We start from the raw sequence: 16,981 nt of genomic DNA, 5'->3' as shown, positions 1-16,981 counted from the left end.
TCTGCAGAGGCTAAGGCTCCATGTGGAGTGTTACTAGAATGTATGTTGTGTTCTTCACTGGTGGAGGATTCAGATGTTTAGATGTGATCTCCAGATCTGCAGGTAATAAGCCTCTGTATCTGATAGTCTGGATCTCTAGATGTCTAGGCTTCCATCTGATGCAGAGTCTAGTGCAGCCATAAGGATATGTGATGAGCAGTATTGCTGTCATCTCTAGAACAATCCCAAATACTACATCCAGGAGCCATGAGGTCATGTACAGAAGATGCTTCATCTTTCAGGATAAACATCTAGAGATCAGCCCATTTTTACTGTTGTGACATACCCAAGTATGGGTGCTGTGATGTGGCAACCAGATAAATGTGTACTAGGAGCTGCATGTCTTTCTCCTGTTGCTGCTGGTGGTCTTCCTGTTGCTGCTGTGTTTTTCTGGTCCTCTTCATGTTGCTGCTTTTCCACATCGCCTTTTTCATGTTACTGCTGTTCCTCCTGGTCCTTTTCGAGTTGCTGCTGTTCCTCCTGGCCCTCCTCCTCCTGTTGCTGCTGTTTTTTTCCTTGTCCTTCTCCTTTTCTAATGTTCCTCCTGATCTTCTTCGTGTTGCGCTTGTTCCTCCTGGTCCTCCTCCTCCTTTTCTGCCGATCGTCCTGGTCCTCCTCCTGTTGCTGGTTCTTCTCCTCCTGTTGCTGCTGGTCCTCATGGTCCTCCTCCTCCTCCTGTTCCTCCTCCTCCTGTTGCTACTGTTCCTCCTAGTCCTCCTCCTCCTGATGCTGTTGTTCCTCCTGGTTCTCCTCTTCATGTTGCTGCTTTTCATCCTGGCCTTCCTCCTCCTGTTTCTCCTGGTCCTGCTCCTTCTGTTGCTGCTGTTCCTCCTGGTTCTCCTCCTCCTGTTGCTGCTGGTTCTCCTGGTTCTCCTCCTCCTGTTGATGCTGGTCTTCCTCCTGTTGCTGCTAGTCCTCCTCCTCCTGTTGCTGCTGTTCCTCCTGGTTCTCCTCCTCCTGTTGATGCTGGTCTTCCTCCTGTTGCTGCTGTTCCTCCTGGTCCTTCTCTTGCTGCTGTTCCTCCTGGTTCTCCTCCTACTGTTGCTGCTGTTTTTCCTTGTCCTCCTCCTGTTGCTGCTGGTCTTCCTCCTCCTCCTGTTGCTGCTGTTCCTCCTGATCCTCCTCTTCCTGTTGCTGCTGTTCCTCCTGGTCCTCTTCCTCCTGTTGGTGCTGTTACACCTGGTCCTCCTCCTCCTGATGTTGCTGTATCTCCTGGTCCTCCTCCTCCTCCTGTTGATGCTGGTCTTCCTCCTGTTGCTGCTGGTCCTCTTGCTGCTGTTCCTCCTGGTTCTCCTCCTCCTGTTGCTGCTGTTTTTCCTTGTCCTCCTCCTGTTGCTGCTGGTCCTCCTCCTCCTCCTGATGTTGCTGTTCCTCCTGGTCCTTCTCTTGCTGCTGTTCCTCCTGGTCCTCCTCCTGTTACTGCTGTTCTTTTTGGTCCTCCTCCTCCTGTTCATGCTGATCTTCCTCCTTTTGCTGCTGTTCCTCCTGGTTCTCCTCCTCCTGTTGCTGCTGTTTTTCCTTGTCCTCCTCCTGTTGCTGCTGGTCCTCCTCCTCCTGCTCTTGCTGCTGTTCCTCCTGGTCCTCCTCTTGCTGCTGTTCCTCCTGGTCCTCCTCTTGCTGCTGTTCCTCCTGGTCCTCCTCCTGTTACTGCTGTTCTTCCTGGTCCTCCTCCTCCTGTTCATGCTGATCTTCCTCCTGTTGCTGCTGTTCCTCCTGGTCCTCCTCCTCCTCCTCTTGCTGCTGTTCCTCCTGGTCCTCCTCTTGCTGCTGTTTCTCCTGTTCCTCCTCCTGTTACTGCTGTTTTTCCTGGTCCTCCTCCTCCTGTTCATGCTGGTCTTCCTCCTGTTGCTGCTGGTCCTCCTCCTCCTCCTGTTGCTGCTGTTCCTCCTGGTCCTCCTCCTCCTGTTGCTGCTGTTCCTCCTGGTCCTCCTCCTCCTGTTGCTGCTGTTCCTCCTGGTCCTCCTCCTCCTGTTGCTGCTGTTCCTCCTGGTCCTCCTCCTCCTGTTGCTGCTGTTCCTCCTGGTCCTCCTCCTCCTGTTGCTGCTGGTCCTCCTCCTCCTCCTGTTGCTGCAGTTTTTCCTTGTCCTTCTCCTGTTGCTGCTTCTGCTGCATAGAGCTTCTTGCATCCATTGTTTTATTGGTACAGATCAGACAGCCAGAGACATCTAGAGATGACAGTTATAGAGAAGAGACAGGCTATGACAGCGAGACCTACTTGTTTGAATAGATGAGGTTTATAGTTTGGTAATACTTGTATAACTCGTCCTAAATAGGGATAATTAGTGTTAATAAGAGAGACGCCCACAGATGTATATATCAGGCTGTATGAGAGACTGTTAAGAGGGCGGAGCCTACTGTGTGACCGGAAGAACAAGCTGTATATAAATATAGATTATTAGGTCTTAGAGCTCCACCCACTACTACAACCGGTCCAACCAACTCTGCAACAATCCCTGACAGTCCTCATTCTACAGAGACAGGCTGCCAGACGTTCCTCCATCCAAAAGAGAGAGCCTGCCAGACGTGCTCCATCCTGTAGAGACTGACAACCAGAGACGTACCTCACGCTATAGAGGACTTACAAGAGAGATGCTCCATCTTGAGGAGACTCACCATCTTATAGAGGACCTACAAGAGAGACACTCTGCCCAAAGAAGACACATTTCATCCTAAGATTTACCAGACCTTGACTCTGCCCAGGGCTCGGTACGTCTTGACTTCAGGTTCTGGAGATGCAGACTCCATCCTTCAGCTGTACTAGATCCTGAGAAGACAAAGTCCAGAAGCAAGTAGGCAGACACTCTCTTATATAGAGACATTCTTGCCCCCTTTCCATAGAGATTTTCAAAGCAGAAGAGACAGCCGGAGAGGGAAACGTCGCGTAGTGTAGAAGTGTTTAGTCATATAGACATTGCTGCCACCACCATCCTACAAGGTCAAGTCTCGGAGAGACATGGAGTGAAGACGCATGATCTGGCTCCATGAGAGAGAGACAGTCTATGGGATGATGGACAGACCTGGCTAGACAAGATCTCGTCATACATCTGGAGAGCTGTCCTGCCTTCGTCTGTAAGGGGGTATTTTATAGTTCTGGTCTTACTGGAGCCCATGGACTACAGATCTTACCTGTGAGACGACAGAGACTCCATGAGAGCGTTGCTTCTTTCTATGACTGTATCACTAAGGAGACTCTGCCAAAGTCACTCAGTTTTGAGCTCCGTGACCCCAGCGCTGTGAGGTGAGTAGTCTCCATGGTCAGTTACACACGTAGATGGAGGAGGAGATGATTCAGATGTTAGGAGACGTCTCCTGGATTGACTTCTTATGACTGTATGGAGCGTTACTTAGCTTTATATCAAGGTGTTGGTCATCGGTGGGGGGTTGGGAATTTCTTCTGACTTGAGTTCCATTTTGAAGTCCATCGTTGTCACAGGTTCCAGATTTCTTACAAGGCTGTAAGAGGGAAGGTTAAAGCCAATATCTGCAGGCACCTGAGACTTCTAGAGCGAGGTTACAGGTGGTAAGGTCGTATTCACACGCGGCAGATTTGGTGTAGAAATGAATGTGATTGAAAGCATTTTCCTTCAATATTATTGGGTTATTAGTGTAAATGTATCAATGGAGCTCTGCAGGAGTGTGACAACGCATCAACATATGCTGTGTGTGAATATACCCTTATAAGAAACTGAGCAAGATTGCAGGGAGCAGACTGGTGATGAGGGTGAAGATAAGGAGGGCTCCACGAAGGAGACGTATAAGCATGTTCTAAGATGTAGGAAGACTAGAGGTTCACGAGGGACACTCAGAAGTGGGGGGTTAGAGTGCACAAAGGGATCAGGTTCACAAGGGAAACTCACAAGTGGGGGCTAGAGTGCACAAAGGGATCAGGTTCACAAGGGAGACTCACAAGTGGGGGCTAGAGAGTACAAAGGGATCAAGTTCATGAGGGATACTCACAAGTGGGAGCTAGAGAGTACAAAGGGATCAGGTGCACAAGAGAGACTCACAAGTGGGGTCTAGAGAGTACAAAGGGATCAGGTGCACAAGAGAGACTCACAAGTGGGGGCTAGAGTGTACAAAGGGATCGGGTTCACGAGGGAGACTCACAAGTGGGGTCTAGAGTGTACAAAGGGATCGGGTTCACGAGGGAGACTCACAAGTGGGGACTAGAGTGTACAAAGGGATCGGGTTCACGAGGGAGACTCACAAGTGGGGTCTAGAGTGTACAAAGGGATCGGGTTCACGAGGGAGACTCACAAGTGGGGTCTAGAGTGTACAAAGGGATCGGGTTCACGAGGGAGACTCACAAGTGGGGTCTAGAGTGTACAAAGGGATCGGGTTCACGAGGGAGACTCACAAGTGGGGTCTAGAGTGTACAAAGGGATCGGGTTCACGAGGGAGACTCACAAGTGGGGGCTAGAGAGTACAAAGGGATCAGGTTTATGAGGGATACTCACAAGTGGGGTCTAGAGTGTACAAAAGGATCAGGTTCACAAGGGAGACTCACAAGTGGGGTCTAGAGAGTACAAAGGGATCGGGTTCAAGAGGGAGACTCACAAGTGGGGGCTAGAGTGCACACCGGGATCGACTTCAAGAGGGAGACTCACAAGTGGGGTCTAGAGAGTACAAAGGGATTGGGTTCAAGAGGAAGACTCACAAGTGGGGTCTAGAGTGCACAAAGGGATCAGTTTTACGAGGGAGACTCACAAGTGGGGTCTAGAGTGCACAAAGGGATCAGGTTCATGAGGGAGACTCACAAGTGGGGTCTAGAGAGTACAAAAGGATTAGGTTCACGAGGGAGACTCACAAGTGGGGTCTAGAGTGTACAAAGGGATCGGGTTCACGAGGGAGACTCACAAGTGGGGTCTAGAGTGTACAAAGGGATCGGGTTCACGAGGGAGACTCACAAGTGGGGGCTAGAGAGTACAAAGGGATCAAGTTCATGAGGGATACTCACAAGTGGGAGCTAGAGAGTACAAAGGGATCAGGTGCACAAGAGAGACTCACAAGTGGGGTCTAGAGAGTACAAAGGGATCAGGTGCACAAGAGAGACTCACAAGTGGGGGCTAGAGTGTACAAAGGGATCGGGTTCACGAGGGAGACTCACAAGTGGGGTCTAGAGTGTACAAAGGGATCGGGTTCACGAGGGAGACTCACAAGTGGGGACTAGAGTGTACAAAGGGATCGGGTTCACGAGGGAGACTCACAAGTGGGGTCTAGAGTGTACAAAGGGATCGGGTTCACGAGGGAGACTCACAAGTGGGGTCTAGAGTGTACAAAGGGATCGGGTTCACGAGGGAGACTCACAAGTGGGGTCTAGAGTGTACAAAGGGATCGGGTTCACGAGGGAGACTCACAAGTGGGGTCTAGAGTGTACAAAGGGATCGGGTTCACGAGGGAGACTCACAAGTGGGGGCTAGAGAGTACAAAGGGATCAGGTTTATGAGGGATACTCACAAGTGGGGTCTAGAGTGTACAAAAGGATCAGGTTCACAAGGGAGACTCACAAGTGGGGTCTAGAGAGTACAAAGGGATCGGGTTCAAGAGGGAGACTCACAAGTGGGGGCTAGAGTGCACACCGGGATCGACTTCAAGAGGGAGACTCACAAGTGGGGTCTAGAGAGTACAAAGGGATTGGGTTCAAGAGGAAGACTCACAAGTGGGGTCTAGAGTGCACAAAGGGATCAGTTTTACGAGGGAGACTCACAAGTGGGGTCTAGAGTGCACAAAGGGATCAGGTTCATGAGGGAGACTCACAAGTGGGGTCTAGAGAGTACAAAAGGATTAGGTTCACGAGGGAGACTCACAAGTGGGGTCTAGAGTGTACAAAGGGATCGGGTTCACGAGGGAGACTCACAAGTGGGGTCTAGAGTGTACAAAGGGATCGGGTTCACGAGGGAGACTCACAAGTGGGGGCTAGAGAGTACAAAGGGATCGGGTTCACGAGGGAGACTCACAAGTGGGGGCTAGAGAGTACAAAGGGATCAGGTTTATGAGGGATACTCACAAGTGGGGGCTAGAGAGTACAAAGGGATCGGGTTCAAGAGGGAGACTCACAAGTGGGGGCTAGAGTGCACACCGGGATCGACTTCAAGAGGGAGACTCACAAGTGGGGTCTAGAGAGTACAAAGGGATTGGGTTCAAGAGGAAGACTCACACATGGGGTCTAGAATGTTTAAAGGGATCAGGTTCACGAGGGAGACTCAAGTGGGGGCTAGAGAGTACAAAGGGATCGGGTTCAAGAGGGAGACTCACAAGTGGGGGCTAGAGTGCACACCGGGATCGACTTCAAGAGGGAGACTCACAAGTGGGGGCTAGAGAGTACACCAGGATCGACTTCAAGAGGGAGACTCACAAGTGGGGTCTAGAGTATACAAAGGTATCAGGTTCACGAGGGAGACTCACAAGTGTGGTCTAGAGTGCACAAAGGGATCAGTTTTACGAGGGAGACTCACAAGTGGGGTCTAGAGTGCACAAAGGGATCAGGTTCATGAGGGAGACTCACAAGTGGGGTCTAGAGAGTACAAAAGGATTAGGTTCACGAGGGAGACTCACAAGTGGGGTCTAGAGAGTACAAAAGGATCAGGTTCACAAGAGAGACCCACAAGTGGGGTCTAGAGAGTACAAAGGGATCAAGTCGGTTCAGTAAATGATGATGGCAGTGAGTGGCCTACACACCTGTAGAGGTGAGGGACGTATTAGATCATGGCAGATTTACCTCAGAGTGTTTGGACACAGACGACTCTCGTGACTGACAATGGTGAGGACATTATCCACTGCCTGTTTCCCAAGGAAAACAAACATAATTTTGAAAGCTGCTTTAGCTGTGAGCGGAGGATAAAAACATGAGAATTCTAAGTCACAGTAAATTTTCTTCAAGGGATATTAATATCAGATTGGTGGGAGCCGGATCCTCGGTGCCCCCACCAATCAGCTGTGCTTAGAGGCTGTGGCATGCTCTGGTGTATGGACCCCGCTGATCGATGAGGGTGCAGAGAATCTGGACATAACCTGGAACACCCCCTCGATGGTCACATCTCCCTTTCATATAAGATCTGGACTTTTAGAACTTCCAGCCTGTGACATCACTCAGGTCACACATCACGTGTAGTAAACTCCCGTCACAGCCGTGACTCAGATCCGTAAACAGCAGCAAAAATCCTTCATAAACCTTTTATAGGATGTTCCGGATGTTGTGATGTGTTATTCATGTGTACAAAAATCTCTGCACTCACACTCTCATCGCCACCAGGAGGTGACACTGCTCATAGATCTACAGCTCTCCCACCATCGTATCACTGTCATACCTCCACCATCATACATCATAGACTGCCCACCACCCTCGTATCACTGTCATACCTCCACCTTCATACAACATAGACCGCCCACCGCCATCATATCACTGTCATACCTCCACCATCATACATCATAGACTGCCCACCACCATCGTATCACTGTTATACCTCCACCTTCATACAACATAGACCGCCCACCGCCATCATATCACTGTCATACCTCCACCATCATACATCATAGACCGCCCACCACCATCGTATCACTGTTATACCTCCACCATCATACATCATAGACTGCCCACCACCATCGTATCACTGTTATACCTCCACCTTCATACAACATAGACCGCCCACCACCCTCGTATCACTGTCATACCTCCACCTTCATACATCATAGACCACCCACCACCCTCGTATCACTGTCATACCTGCACCTTCATACAACATAGACCGCCCACCGCCATCATATCACTGTCATACCTCCACCATCTTACATCATAGACTGCCCACCACCATCGTATCACTGTTATACCTCCACCTTCATACAACATAGACCGCCCACCACCCTCGTATCACTGTCATACCTCCACCTTCATACATCATAGACCACCCACCACCCTCGTATCACTGTCATACCTGCACCTTCATACAACATAGACCGCCCACCGCCATCATATCACTGTCATACCTCCACCATCATACATCATAGACTGCCCACCACCCTCGTATCACTGTCATACCTCCACCTTCATACAACATAGACCGCCCACCGCCATCATATCACTGTCATACCTCCACCATCATACAACATAGACCACCCACCGCTATCGTATCACTGTCATACCTCCACCTTCATACAACATAGACCGCCCACCACCATCGTATCACTGTCATACCTCCACCTTCATACAACATAGACCACCCACCGCTATCGTATCACTGTCATACCTCCACCTTCATACATCATAGACCACCCACCGCTATCGTATCACTGTCATACCTCCACCTTCATACAACATAGACCGCCCACCGCCATCATATCACTGTCATACCTCCACCTTCATACATCATAGACCACCGCCATCGTATCACTGTCATACCTCCACCTTCATACAACATAGACCGCCCACCGCCATCGTATCACTGTCATACCTCCACCTTCATACATCATAGACCGCCCACCGCCATCGTATCACTGTCATACCTCCACCTTCATACAACATAGACCGCCCACCGCCATCGTATCACTGTCATACCTCCACCTTCATACATCATAGACCGCCCACCGCCATCGTATCACTGTCATACCTCCACCTTCATACAACATAGACCGCCCACCGCCATCGTATCACTGTCATACCTCCACCTTCATACAACATAGACCGCCCACCGCCATCGTATCACTGTCATACCTCCACCTTCATACATCATAGACCGCCCACCGCCATCGTATCACTGTCATACCTCCACCTTCATACAACATAGACCGCCCACCACCCTCGTATCACTGTCATACCTCCACCTTCATACAACATAGACCGCCCACCACCCTCGTATCACTGTCATACCTCCACCTTCATACAACATAGACCGCCCACCACCCTCGTATCACTGTCATACCTCCACCTTCATACATCATAGACCACCCACCGCTATCGAATCACTGTCATACCTCCACCTTCATACATCATAGACCGCCCACCGCTATCGTATCACTGTCATACCTCCACCTTCATACAACATAGACCGCCCACCGCTATCGTATCACTGTCATACCTCCACCTTCATACATCATAGACCGCCCACCGCTATCGAATCACTGTCATACCTCCACCTTCATACAACATAGACCGCCCACCGCTATCGTATCACTGTCATACCTCCACCTTCATACATCATAGACCGCCCACCACCCTCGTATCACTGTCATACCTCCACCTTCATACAATATAGACCGCCCACCACCCTCGTATCACTGTCATACCTCCACCTTCATACAATATAGACTGCCCACCGCCCTCGTATCACTGTCATACCTCCACCTTCATACAATATAGACCGCCCACCACCCTCGTATCACTGTCATACCTCCACCTTCATACAATATAGACCGCCCACCACCATCGTATCACTGTCATACCTCCACCTTCATACAACATAGACTGCCCACCGCCATCATATCTCTGTCATACCTCCACCTTCATACAACATAGACCACCCACCACCAACTTATCAGTGTCAGTGCAGGGGTTGTTGTAGAAGTTTGTACCCCCTCTAACATGATATTATAGGGGGATGGGGGTTTTCTTGGACTCTCCCTGGGTCACTGCAGGACTTGGATGATTCTGATCACATTAATCATCTCTCCCTCCCGAAATTCGTTCGTGCCTGCAGAGCATCGCTTCTCCCTGACCTGCTGCAGAGTATCTCACTCCCCGCTGGGCCTTCTGGGTAATGGAGGTGACTAGACATGAAATGTTTTTACAAAGCTGAATAGCGGGGCCCAGGAATAACAGCCGTCCCGGGTCACCTCCTCCAGCTGGGCGCTGCTCCCTTCTGTCCTGGGTGGAGAAGACACCTGCGGCAGCGGTGGAGGTCACGGTCTCTGCTGCTCTAAACCCTCCACACAATGCAGAGTTATTCCAGGAAACGGGCGGCGGAGGCCTAACACAACACCCGATTCTGTACCACACAAACAAGAGAATGGTGTGTGCACCCCCACCCAGAGCCAGGGACACACATTACCACCAACCAGAGCCTGGGCCGCACATCACCCCCCGACCAGAGCCCAGGCCGCACAACACCCCCGACCAAAGTCTGAGCCACACATCACCTCTGCCCAGACCCCGGGCCGCACATCACCCCCAACAAGAGCCTGGGACACATCACCCCCGACCAGAGCCAGGGATGCACATCACATCACCCCCCGACCAGAGCTCAGGCCGCACATCACCTCCGCCCAGACCCCGGGCCGCACATCACCCCCGACCAGAGTCCGGGACGCACATCACCCCCGACCAGACCCCGGGATGCACATCACCCCCGACCAGACCCCGGGATGCACATCACCCCCGACCAGAATCCAGGACGCACATCACCCCTGACCAGAGTCCAGGACGCACATCACCCCAGACCAGACCCCGGGACGCACATCACCCCCGACCAGAATCCAGGACGCACATCACCCCCGACCAGAGTCCAGGACGCACATCACCCCCGACCAGAGTCCGGGCCGCACATCACCCCCGACCAGAGTCCGGGACGCACATCACCCCCGACCAGAGTCTGAGCCACACATCATCACCACCCAGGACCCGGGTCGCACATCCCCCCCGACCAGAGCCCAGGCTGCACAGCCAAACCCCCCCCGACCAGAGCCTGGGCCGCACATCACCCCCCAACCAGAGCCCGGGCCGTACATCACCCCTGACCAGAGCCTGAGCCGCACATGACCCCCGCCCAGAGCCCTGGGACGCACATCACCCCCAATAAGAGCCCGGGACACAACCCGCGATCAGAGCCAGGGATGCACATCACCCCCCGACCAGAGCTCAGGCCGCCCATAACCTCCGACCAGAGCCTGAGCTGCACATCACCTCCGCCCAGAACCTGGGATGCTCATCACCCCCGACCAGAGCCCAGGCTGCACATCACCCCAGACCAGAGTCCGGGATGCACATCGCCCCACACCAGAGTCCGGGATGCACATCGCCCCACACCAGATCCCGGGCCGCACATCACCCCAGACCATAGCTCGGGCCGCACATCACCCCCGACCAGAGTCCGGGCCGCACATCACCCCCAACCAGAGTCCAGGACGCACATCAGACCAGACCACGGGCTGCACATCACCCCCGACCAGAGTCCAGGACGCACATCACCCCCGACCAGAGTCCAGGACGCACATTATCCCAGACCAGACCCCGGGCCGCACATCACCCCCGACCAGACCCCGGGCCGCACATCACCCCCGACCAGACCCCGGGCCGCACATCAACTCAATGAATTAGCATTTAACTTGAAATGATGTGCCATTGTGTGGAATAATCTCAAGCCCATGACCCATTAAACATGCACCCCCCCCCCCCCCCCCCGATCACGTGATAGAAAGAAAGATTATGAATGATAATCTGTTTTCCCTTAGCCCAAACAGCAGCACAACTGGGGTATTCCTGCCCCTATGAGCTGTTAGGACAGGTGGAATTTTTAATTACCTAACAGCTTTTGACCTCTATAAGAGGCCGGAAGACCTGCTCCTCCCTTGTGTTAGTAACAAGTATGATATACAGAGCAATCTATGCCAAGAGCTACACACACATACACAAAATCTGTACAATAGCACCTCTTAGGGAGGGAGCCTTGTGCTGCTGTTTGGGCTAAGGGAAAACAGATTATCATTCATAATCTTTCTTTCCCCCTACGCCCAACAGCAGCACAACTGGGGATTTAGCAAGTATTATCTCCCCTAGGGCGGGACCTCCTGGCAGGCTGATGCCAAGACGGAGTGCCCAAATGCTGTAGCATCGGCCGTACGCCAGTCCAATCTGTAGTGTTTGGCAAAAGTCAGCTGTGAGCTCCAAGAGGCTGCAGCACATATCTGGTCCAGAGAGAGGAACCGTGTCTCTGCCCATGATGTCGCCACTGCTCGGGTGGCATGGGCTCGTAGGAAATGTGGAACAGGAAGATTCTGAGCCCGTAGGGAACAGCTAATGGCTTCTCTGATCCATCTAGACAGGGTTACCTTTGATGCTTTAGCGCCTCTATTGTGGCCAAACACATTAACCAGAAGATTCTCTGATCTTCGGAACGGTGCTGTACGATCCAGGTAGATACGTAGTGCTCTTACCAGATCCAGTGTGTGTAGCTTCTCCTCTTGCTCAGTTGCAGGGGAGGGAAAGAAACCCGGTAGGGTGATCACTTGATTGGTGTTCTGAAGTGTGGGTACCTTCGGCAAGAATCCTGGGACGAACCTTAGCTGTACTCTGTCAGGAAAGAAAGTTATGAAAGGTTGGGAGGCTGCTAGAGCCTGCAATTCGCCAACCCTCTTGGCGGAGGTTATTGCCAACAGAAAGGTCACTTTAAATGACAGGTACTTCCAGTCCACTTCAGATAAGGGTTCGAAGGGGGGCGCACATAGCCCTTGTAGAACCGCGGCCAGGTCCCACCTGGGGACAGGGGGCTGTACCTGGGGGCGGAGCCTGGCAGCCCCCCTAAGGAACTGTTTGACAAGAGGATCTTGTGATAACCGTGTCTCCAGGAGAGCAGATAGAACTGACACTTGAACCTTGAGGGTGGCAGGTGCTAGTCCTCTCTCCAAGCCGTTCTGTAAGAACTCTAGGACTGCATCTCTGTCTGGATCGCGGTGGCTGCCTGTACACCAATCTCGGAATATCCGGGCGATCCTTTGGTAGCTCTGATTGGTTGCCTCTGCTCTTGAATGGGCTAAGGTACTTAGCACTCCCTGGGACAATCCTCTGTCTGCGCGTATGGCGCGGTTAGCCTCCAGGCAGTGAGGTTGAAATTGTCTAGGCCCAGGCACGGCCGACTGTTCAGTGACACCAGGTTCCTGACTGGTGGAAGCCTCCAGTAGTTCCCCCGACTCATAAGGATAAGGTCGGTGAACCATGCCCTTTTTTGGCCAGAACTGCATGATCACTATTGCCGAAGTCTGGTCCTGCCTGAGTTTCGCCAATACCTTCGGTATCATTGGGATGGGAGGGAACACGTATGCCAGTTCGAACCTCCATGGTATTGACAGGGCATCCACAGCCAAAGGGTTGTCTTCCCGGTACAGGGAGCAAAACCTTTCTACTTTGGCATTGTGTTGGGTGGCCATCAGATCCACCTCAGGGAGACCCCACCTCCTGGTCAGGTAGTGGAAGATGTCCTGGTTCAGGGACCATTCGCCTGCGGTCGGCCGGCCTCTGCTGAGTTGGTCCGCTAGGATGTTCAGGCGGCCCTGGATATGTACCGCGGCCAGCTGGGAGAGGTTTCGTTCTGCCCAGGAGAAGCTCAGGTTGGTGACTTGCATGAGCGAGGGGGACCTGGTTCCTCCCTGCTTGTTGATATAATGGACTGTCGTCAGATTGTCTGATCTTACTTTGACCGCTTTCCCTCGTAGAAGTGGTGCAAATGACAGAAGGGCTCGATGAACTGCGGTAAGCTCGCGCCAGTTGGATGAGTGCGTCCTCTCCCGCTGATTCCATGTACCTTGAACCGGGGTCTCCCCCAGATGAGCTCCCCAGCCTGTGAGGGAGGCATCTGTAGTCAACAGGGTCCAGGCGGGCTGGACCGAGGACTTCCCATCTCGCAGATGGGTCCACCAGGGCAAGGTTTGCCGGGTGCTGATGGTTAACTGGATTGGCTTCTGTAAACCTGAAGGACTGTGATTCCAGACTCTCAAGATCTCGTTCTGTAGAGGGCGCATATGCCATAGGGCCCAAGGAACTGCATCTAGGGCAGCGGACATCAATCCGAGGACCTTCATCGCCGTCCTGATGGTGACCTTCCGTGTGGAAGACAAATGATGTGCCGCCCGAGCAATTTTCCTTTTGCGAGGAGAGGGTAGAGAGACCGTCATGTTGAGAGAGTCTAGAATAAGTCCCAGGAACTGAACTCGTGTTGATGGCACCATCACTGACTTCTGCCAGTTTACCAGCCACCCCAGCTTGTCTAGTAGAGCTACGACGGTCTGCACCTGCGTGGTAAGAACCTCCTTTGAATGAGCCTTCAGAAGCCAGTCGTCCAGGTACGGAACTATGAATATGCCTTGAAGGCGCAGGGCGGCAGCGACCGGAGCTATGACCTTTGTGAAGGTGTGGGGGGCGGAGGATATGCCGAACGGGAGGGCTGCGAACTGGAAGTGCGCCTCTTTCCCCTGTATGTCTACGGCAATCCTTAGGAACTTTCGGTGTGCCAGAAAGATGGGTACGTGGAGGTAGGCGTCCTTCAGGTCCAGAGTGACGAAGTGATCTCCAGGGTGCATGAAAGGTAGTACTGACCTTATGGTTTCCATGCGAAACCGCAGCCTGCGGATGAAGTGATTCAAATACCTGAGATCGATGATCATACGCCACTCGCCTGATGGCTTGGGGACCAAGAAGACTGGAGAGTAGACGCCTGTGCCTTGTTCTGCGCGAGGAACCATCTCTAGCGCGGCCTTGTCCACGTACTCCTGAATCAATCTCTCCAGATGAAGTTGTTTGGGGCCCTGAAGAGGGCGGGTTCTTACCATCTCTGGCGGCTGGGAAACAAAATTAATTTTATAACCTTCCTGGATCATCTGGATGACCCAGGGGTCCCGAATATTCTGCCACCAGGCCTCCACATAGTGGGAAAGACGACCGCCCACCCCAGGGAAGGGGGGGGGAGTAGGAAGGGGGGGGTGTACTGAGAGGGAATTAGAAAGGGGCATTCTTACGGCCACGAGATGAGCCCCGACCTCTTCCTTTCCCGGATCGCCGCTGGCCTCTGGTGCCTCTTCGAGTGCCTCTTCCTCGAAAGGAGGTACTCCAACCTTCAAGGGGCTGTGGCAGGTTCTTGCTCTTAGAGTCGGCTCAGCCTTCCATGATGTGGTCGAGCTCCCTTCCGAACAGCCGTCCGGGCTCAAAGGGGAGACCACAGAGGCTATTTTTGGAAGTAAGGTCAGCCTTCCAGGGCTTCAGCCATAAGGGTCGGCGAGCCACAGTAGCCAGTGCCATGGATCTAGCCGCCAGACGGGTCTGAAAATGGGTAGCTTCTGTCAGGTGATCCACCAACAGCATGATGTCGGACACTGCCGCGAGGAGATCATCACGATCCACGCCGGAATCGATGTCCTTGGCCAGGGATGACAGTTCTGCGCGTAAGCCAGTTGCTACCTCATTCGCGACCATGCCCAAAGAGGCCTGGGCAGAGGCGGACGAATATACACGCCTCAAAGATCCTTCGACTCGGCGATCCATGGGGTCCCTGAGGCCCGAGCCGTCCTCTGATGGAAGGATGGAGCGCCTTGATAACTTGGCCACGGCGACGTCCACCTTTGGCGGGGGATCCCACGCCTTTAGTTGACTCTCAGAGACGGGAAAAAGTGCCTTGAAGCGTGTGGATGGCGCAAAGGATCTCTCCGGGTGCCTCCATTTGCCCTCCATCAGGCGGAGCATCTCCGAAGAGGGCCTGAAGGTACGAGACCTACGGCTAGAGCCTTCCCCGCCTTCCCGGTCTCTGATTCTTAGGGTCTTGAATACTCTGGACATTTTGTCCAGGGGAAAAATCTCCTTCTCCTCCTCCGTACTAGAAGACGACTCCACATCCCTGAGGCGCAGCTTTTCCAGAGGCGGCAGGGACAATTCGCAATCCAGCCGTGGCCTCTTGGCCAGGGAGACGGCTTCCATTCTTTTCATGGAGTCCTGGACGTACCCCTTCACCCAGGACACCATCTCTCGCATGGGAGTTGTTTCAACAGAGGGAGCCCTGCACCCCTGACAGAAGCGATATTGGGAGTCATCAGGCAGCGGCACTCTACACGAAGCGCACGCCAGATGCTTCCTTTTGGAAGTAGCCTTCCTTCTAGGCGGAACAGTGGAGGAAGAAGAAGACATTCTGAGGAGGAAGAAAAAGGATACACTAACTACTTACTGCACTCAGAGATGCAACTCTCCAACCTCCCTCCCCCCCCCGGCCATGTCCACCAAACCTTAGTCAATGAAGACAGTTCTCCAGCACAGAAATTGACCAGGGAGCTTCACCAACTGATGTGCTTGCAACCGGAGCGACAAGCACTAACTGAAGCTCTAAGGGGACTTAAATAGGCCAGGGGGCGGGGTTTTGCCCGGAGCCCCGCCCAAGGGGTAGGGGCTACAACGGAACCAGAATCTCATGAAAAAAAGGGGAGGGGAGAAGACAGGGGGAGGGGGATCTGACCCAGGTATGGTCCCAAGGACCGGGGGACCCCCCTCCCGAACTACCGTGCAATGCTCGTGTCTAGGGGTTGTTCTCTTCCCGTCCGCCGCGAGACCCGCGCACTGCGCATGTGTGGCGGACCCTATTAGACGGCGGACCGGAGGGACCTGAAAAAGGTTCCTAGGTCTAGCGTTCCTAGGGGAAAGCCCCGACCCGGCGCGCCAGCCGGACAGGAGCGTGCACGAGGCGGCAGGGTCCCCGCCGGGAGAAGGGGACCTCTGCTGAAAAAAGAGGATGTCCAGAAAAAAGATCATCTGCTGTCAGGTACCGGTGGGGGAGAGCAGTGGACCCCTATAGGAGGTCAGAACACCTGCTTCCCCCCATGACCACCTGTCCTGTCCCACAGGACAGAAAAAAACACAAGGGAGGAGCATGTCTTCCGGCCTCTTATAGGGGTCAAAGCTGTTAGGTAATTAAAAATTCCACCTGTCCTAACAGCTCATAGGGGCAGGAATACCCCAGTTGTGCTGCTGTTGGGCGTAGGGGGAAACCACCTACACACCAGCCCAGACCGTTCTTAGACACAATCCTATAACATGCAGTAGACACACCCATTACCTAATACATAGGTGATATAGTCCATCCTATAATCCCATTATGTTGATCCAGAGGAAGGAAATTCTTATATAAGGAGGAGCCCCCCTAGTATGTCTAGTATCATCTTACTAGCCTCTGCCCATGACCTCGTCTGTGTGTTGTCGGTGTCG

At 53.0% G+C, this 16,981-nt stretch overlaps 1 pseudogene; it reads right to left on the bottom strand.

Annotated features, from left to right (window-relative positions):
* Positions 1-747: 747 nt before the first annotated feature.
* LOC142186327 (uncharacterized) lies at positions 748-7,362 on the bottom strand (annotated as a pseudogene).
* Positions 7,363-16,981: the final 9,619 nt, after the last annotated feature.

Source organism: Leptodactylus fuscus (genome assembly GCF_031893055.1).
Source record: "Leptodactylus fuscus isolate aLepFus1 chromosome 2 unlocalized genomic scaffold, aLepFus1.hap2 SUPER_2_unloc_1, whole genome shotgun sequence".
In the NCBI taxonomy this organism is placed as follows: Eukaryota; Metazoa; Chordata; class Amphibia; order Anura; family Leptodactylidae; genus Leptodactylus; species Leptodactylus fuscus.
The sequence above is the reverse complement of the archived record's forward strand: the minus strand, read 5'-3'. Positions and strand labels throughout refer to the sequence as shown.